The sequence below is a fragment of the Montipora capricornis genome, chromosome 4 (assembly GCF_036669925.1).
Source record: "Montipora capricornis isolate CH-2021 chromosome 4, ASM3666992v2, whole genome shotgun sequence".
Lineage (NCBI taxonomy): Eukaryota > Metazoa > Cnidaria > Anthozoa > Scleractinia > Acroporidae > Montipora > Montipora capricornis.
Genome location: NC_090886.1, coordinates 42,767,903 through 42,775,402, shown reverse-complemented (window position 1 = coordinate 42,775,402; position 7,500 = coordinate 42,767,903).

The window sequence follows — 7,500 nt, the reverse complement described above, 5'->3', positions numbered from 1 at the left end:
AAACCCGGGCAAAACGCTTCAACAATCGCTTCAACATCTGTTCGATTTTGATGAACAGCGATGTTGAAACCGTTTCGAAACGTATTGAATCAAAGTTAAATGACTTTAAGAGCGTTTAAACTTTTCTTCAACAAATATTTATATCAGTCACACGCGCACCTCAACGACATTTTTTCATATTTCGAAACTGGGTAAAATTTAGGTGGACGTCAATCAGATGTTCCTATGACGAATTCAACTGCCGCCAAGAGAACAGGACTATTGTCATGGAAACATGTGATTGACGTGCACCTAAATTTTAGTTTCGAAATATGTAAAAATGTCGTTGAGGAGCGCATGTGACTGATAACTTGGCGCAGTAACAATTCTTTTGTTATCGCGAACGTCGAATGAAGTCGAGGCCGTTTGCCCGCCTCTGTCAACATTGTTGGGTATGCGCATGCGCATTAATCGATCTCTCAATGACGTATCCATGTGTCTGTATTCATGGTAAAAGGTACGTAGTAACAACCTGGGAATGAATATCGGGCCTCTCGTGGAACTTTTTGAATCAAATGTTGATGACGTGTTGAAACGGTTTGCTCACCGCAGCAATCATCATCGTTCAACATCCTTCAACTAAATCAAACAGATATTGAAGCAAATGTTCAAGCCGTTAAGCACAAAGAAAACAAAAGTCTCCGCTTACGAACCAGAAGACCCATCAGGCTGGCGCTTATCTCCGATTTCCATAGCATGAGGCGACTAGGAGTATTTCTACTCCCCGAACCTGGACCACTCGATCCGGAGTCGAGCACTCTAACCATGAGGCCACCGTGCCTCCCACAAGGTAAGGCATTTTTGTTCGATCAAGAGATTATGAATCTCTTGGTTCGATTTACGTTCTTTATTTTCGACTATAAAACAAGTTCGTAAATTCCCATACAAACCTTACAATTTACGCCATTGGGTAACTGATCGTAACACTCAAATTTTTACAACGTGAAATTACAAAGGTCAGATAAACGTTCCTAGAACTTGGGCTGCCTGTGCTGTTTATACCAACTCGAAGGTTGAGTTTGCCCGTCAAAAAAGGCTTAACAATCAATGAAACTTAAACTAAAGAAAAACAACAGTCTATGTCAAAAATTAGAAACCCATTTTGATCAATTAATAAACTACGGTTTAAATTTCCAGTAAATTCAGGTTTAACTTTAATCCTTTACGTACCAATATCGCATGTATGTTTCGAGAATAGCGATACTACTTTCAATATTTGCTTCTAGTTAAACTTAAGACAAAACGTTATGATAGTGTGTTCAGAGTACCGACTGACTGGCATGACAAAATTCACAAAATTCACACCACAAAATTCGGAAGATGAATCCCGCGGGATTTTCTTCACATTATACCATCCTTTGACAAGAAAACACGAAAGACCAGTTTTTTGCTATGAGGATAACAGCGAAAAAAAACACTAATTTGTCGCGAATTTTCTGTAAAAAAAACTTGTTCAGAAATCGAAAATCTACGTTAACAGCAGGGCTACTCCTTTCTATCTGGCTAGAAATCGTCTTCTCGCCTTTTCCTCCGGCCGCGCTTCAGGCATTTGATGAGGCCAAGTCTCGTACTTCTCAAGTTGTCTCGTTAATGCCCAAAAAGAATTCCGGGTAATTCTCCCATTCCATGGCAAGGGAAGACCACCGATACTCGGTTCATAGATTTTGTATAATAAGTGACGAGCCACCCAGTCCTACCAGCAAATGTTTGAACAAGAGAGAAAAACATAGTACCTCCGGACGTCGCGCCACAAACGACTCATTCCGGGATTTTGGCCCGCGCGATCGCTTTTGGACGCAGTTGGCCCTTCGCCGCTTTCAGATACCGGGAAACCCACAGCGTCAGTGCTCACTGTTCGGGGGAACACATAACACGGGAAAACACAAAACGCTGTGAAACTGACCTTCCTCCCAGTACGGCATCGAAGGAGAGAAATGTCGGCCCCTAAACCATATGAGACAGATCCAACTCCTACTCACAGCTCCAAACCGCCCTTGTCAATATAGTGTAAGAATAAGATGGCTTATATATTCAAGAGAAAAGTCATTTTATCTGTCATATGGTAAGCACTGGAGTCGCAGATTACAAAGTGTACGCATGCGCCCTCCTAAAGGTAACATACATACAGTCATAAGCTTTTTCCCAATAACTACAGGAGCTAATATCTTCGAGACATTACATTTACAGCTAAAATACATAGCATATACAGATACCTACTAAATACATAATATTTCAAGATATATTCATTAAAAAGAAAAGCCATTATACAAAATGCGGCCCTGGATTCTCTTTTAAAACCAGTAAACTCATAGGTACGGATAAAATCAGATAGCGCATTCCGCAACTTAGATGATGCGTAAGAAGAAAGAGAACTAAGACCATAACTGGTTGTTCCAGGTTTATTGAGGAACAGAATGTAATTTCCGCGAATATCACGCATAAGAAGGGGACGGGAGAGAAAACGTACTTTTCCATATAAGACAAAACAAAACAAAAACACTTCCTTTTATCAAGCGATATGAGGAAATTTTAAATGCGCTTATTGCATAGAGATGTCGAGCTTGACTTTCGTAGTAAGAGGACAGGTAATCTGCAAATATAAATATCGTTCTTCTCTTATTTACATTATTATACCGTTTCTTTGACACGAGAATTACAGTGAAATGAAAGCACAACTTTCTCGCGAATTTTCTATGATAAAAACTTGTTCAGAAATCCAAAATCTATGTTAACAGCACACACCTGGCCTACTCCCGAGTATCTGGCTACAAATTTTTTCCTCTGGGCGCGCTTCAGCCACTCGATGAGGGCCAGTCTCGTGCTTCTTAAGTTGCCTCGCTCATGCCCAAAAAGAATTCTGGGTAATTCTGCCATTCCATGACAAGGGAAGACTCCCGATTCTCATTTCATAGTTTTTTTCATAAGAGTTGGGCCACCCAGTCCTACCAGCAAAATAACGCATCGATTGAAGGTTTTAGCTTTCAAAACTTGCCCAGATTGTGTCAGTAGGTCCTGGAATTCGTCCACAGAAAGGCCAGAGAGACAACTTCACTCGTGAACCGCCATGTTTACAACAAAGCATTTTGGGCGTCCCAGTCTGCGTGAAATCATCTCTCGCCTCTGTCTGAGACAAGACCAGACACGCACGGTTCTTACGTTTCGTTTATGCCTTGAAAATCAACTGAAAGGTCAATTGCTGGTGCAAAAAAAAAAATAATAATAAACAAAAAAACCCCAGCATGTTAATTTTTTTTGGTAGGCTAGGTATCGAAGAGCCAGAACATTTGTGCATGCGCTGACGGAATGTTTGAACAAGAAAGAAAAACGCAGTACCTCCAGACACCGGCGCTGGAGCGTCGTACCAAACGAGTCATCCCGGGATTTCGGCCCGTGCGATCGCTTTTGGACGCAGTTGGCCCTTCGCTGCTTTCTGCTACCGACCTTGCCTCCCGGTACGGCATTGAGGGAGAGATATGTCGGCCCCTAAACCATACCTGACAAATCCCACGGCTACCCACAGCTCCAAACCGCCCTTGTCAATTTAGCGTAAGAATAAGATGGCTTATATATTCAAGAGAAAAGTCATTTTATCTGTCATATGGTAAGCACTGGAGTCGCAGATTACAAAGTGTACGCATGCGCCCTCCTAAAGGTAACATACATACAGTCATAAGCTATTAAAACTGGGTTTGTCACCAGGTGGATCCATTGGGAAATAAAAAATATATAAATATATGTTACTCTGGTGTTTGAAATATAAATTATGTACAATAAAAAACGTTTTCCGACGTTTCGGTTGTATTCAACAACCTTCATCAGGGGAAGTGAAAGATAAAATTTACACGAAAGCTAAGATATAAACCAAAGCGCTAATTAAAAATTGTAAAGTTAGTGTCATTTTTTCTTTTCTGCAATAGTCAAATGCAAGTACTCCTTGGGGAGTAGTGCTCCATCGTCTCGGTTGAGGGCGTCTTTAGCACAGTTTATTTCCCCAGCCTCAAGAATTTTCCTTTGTCGCCAGTTATTGTTAGTTCTAAGAATAGTGGCCTCATTCCAAGCGATGTCATGATTTGTTTTTATAACGTGGTCCGCAAGTGCTGATTTTTCTTTTTGTAGCCGTGCGACGGCCTTTTGATGCTCGCCTTTTCAAGTTGTAAATTTTCTTTGCGTTTCTCCGACGTAATTCTTGCTACAAACTGCGCAGGGAATGTCATACATGAGATCTCAAATTTCTTCTTTGCCCATTTCGTCTTTCGGCTTTGGAAATATCTGGCCAATTGTCATGTAGGATTTTAAAGTCACTTTGATACCATGATTGTCCAAAACTCTATAAATGGGTTCGGAGGTCCCGCTAACGTAGTATTATTGTGCAGTCTTTCTCTTCCGACTCTGCACCATTCGAGCCCTCCGTATTTTTCCTAATTAAACCTATTGTTATGTAGCGTTCTCGTAGTCGTCGTGGTCCTCCTTGCTTAGGTCGCTATTTTTGACAATGTCATAGCATAAAAAAATTGAGCGAAAGCGAATTGTTACGGAGCGCTGTTGGGGCGGGGGGATGATAGGATAGGGTCGTACCTCTTGTTGAACACTATATTTTATTAGGGAGCTTAAGATCTACGACGACGACGTCGTCGAAAACGCCAGAAAACAATGATCTCATTGGTTAAAAGCGCCTAAATAATCGTGCTGCACGTGCGGCACGGATTTTAGCTCATATTTTTGCGGTTCTCTGCCTGACGACGACGTGAAATCACTGAATTTTAGGTTTTGACGACAACGTTAGCATGCAACAGAGAATCTTTCATTCTCTATTTTCAGTCAGAAACCGCTCGTACCAATTTTTTTAGGATACTTCGCCCACATTGTACGACGTGAACAAGATGGAATAATCGCGAAAGACTTTTTACTAGAGAAAAAGTTCTATTTTGAGGTGACGTTTTCGTCGACGTCGCCGTCGTAGTATCTTAAGCTCCCTATTGCCTGTATAGTGTCGTACTTCCTATTGTTTTCTGTGCTAAATCCATTGATACCTTTGTTCGTTCTATTGTGCTTTTGGCCAATACTGAAGCCCGTTTCAATGAGATACGACACGACAAAGTAATCATTTGTTTTACTCAAAACAATTATGTGATTTCAGCTGCTTCGATAGCTGAGTGGGAACTTACTCATTCCTATACTGGTGCGATGGCTGGAATTCGAGGCGCCGTTTCAAAAACTCTGCAATTCATTAAACTCTACAAGAAAAGTTGTTGTTATTTCTTTGTGTTTCAGTTTTCATGCAGCAAAATATCCAAATTAAAATGAAAGAAAATTTTCATGAGCGAGCAGCGCTTTTCCAGCATTCAACTCGGATATATCAGCGATCCTGGATAAGCCTTGAAAACAACCGGAAGGGAGGGGAACTATCGCTTTCATATTGTTGAAGAAAATATATCTGAGGTCGCTTTGTATTTGCATTTGGGTTTCAAACGCGCTATTACGAAGGCTCTGAGGGACAGTCTGCAAAACAATGGTCACAATGAAATATGGACCTCAAACGCAATGGCGCTCCGTGATATTTGATATTAGGGCCCCTTGCATGGTAAAACCAGGAGCGTGTTCTTGGCATCCTGGAACACATGGAACAATAATTAGTAGTATACGACGATCGTCCGTTGAGTTTAGTCCTGAGAAGATGACATTGACTGACGTTTCGACAACCTCAGCGTAGTCATCTTCAGAGTCAAGTGTCACTTGACTCTGAAGATGACTTCCGCTCAGGTTGTCGACTGAACGACTTCAACCAAAGGCAAATCTGTGTTTCTTAAAATCGTCGATACATCAGGACAGTTTGACACCGCCAGCTCTCTTCCCCAGTACTGTCATGGCGCGGTTGTCGTGTTTGACGTCACTTCGTGGGATTCGCCTGTGAACGTACGCCGGTAGGTGGCAATGGTTCGCGAAAAATGCAGTCGTGACATGCCGATTATTCTCGTGGGGAACAAAAGAGATTGCGGAGCCCGGCAGGTAAATACCGAAACAGCCAAAAACGTGCGCGACGAGTTTGACCTGTTTTACATTGAAGTTAGAGCTAAAACTGGAGTCAGTCAACATTGACGAGACGTTTTCGTACTGACAGAACAGCTTATGCAACGGAGGGACCTGCAAACATGGAGTGGCGCCTCTTCTGTGGCCAGTGTCGTTTGTCAACTGCCTTAACGTCCGCTCTTTGCAATTACGAGCCAGCAGCGATGTTCACCTTAAAGGAGCCTACTTCGTGAAGAAGAATACGAAGAGACCCTGATAGTATTAGTCTGGTTGCCACGACGGCAGATGGAAACCCCAAGAAAGCTACTAAATACTCTTCCACTGCTTATAATAAGAAGCAAAGGAAATGGTAGTGCTGTTCATAATTCAACTTTTAATTACGACCCGGAAAACAGTAATTACAAAGACATGTTTGATTATTCCAAAGTATCGAATATTAATTTGTCACTTCCGAACACTCCAGAGCCTAAGTAGTAGATCAATTTACTATTAATTTCTTACGCCGTAATCAACGCTGCATGATTTAAGTCGTCTTGTTCCCTAACTTATCTTTTCATCATTGTCTTGTTGCAGCAGTTAATTTCAAATTTGATTATTCCACTGAGTGTCAAATAGGAAACTTCACAACCTCGGTTTCAAAGCGAGGCTAAGTGTGCGACAGTTATATGATGGTCATAACCTGATCCCAACGCTCGGGGGGTTGGGAGAATTCGAGGCAGCTATGCAAACCGAGACGCAGTCATGTTTTATACTCATGCAAACTCATCTATTGACCAATGAAAGCACGCGTACTATCTTAAGACGACTGCTATGGCAACGACAACGCCACAAAAGTTGATTGGTTAAGAAAGGAAATTTCGTGCCTTTCTTTGCCGTACTCCATAAAAGCAACGTGAAATCCCCAAATTGTAGGTTTTGATGACAACGTGAGCGTAAAACAATGGACCATTCAGTTTTCTGATTGTTTTTTTTTTTTTTAACTTTAAAACCGTTCGTACCCATCTACTTACAGGATAGTTTGCCCGTATTTTTTAAGGTGAACAAGACCGAATAACCGCGCGAAATACTTGAGACCGTAAGCACTAAGTTATATTTTGGAGTAACGTTTTCGATCATCGTTGTCCTTGCTAAACTACCTATGTCATAATACAATATGTGAAACAGATGAGTATTAACCATACAGTCACCATGCAGAACCATCATTGTAATTTTTGCGATCCGAAATTTACTAACTTGTTCTTCCAAACTGACTCTTCCAGAAATAGCTTGGCCATTCTGAGAAAGTTCCTTTTTAAAACCAACTTTGTTTAACAGTTGTTCACTAACGATAATGTCTTCTTTTGTGTGTGTACTGAGAAACGTTTCGTTACCGTTAGGTTTTTGAAGGCTCTACTAGAGGTTTCCGTTAAAAAAAAAAAATTTAGATCGCTGCCA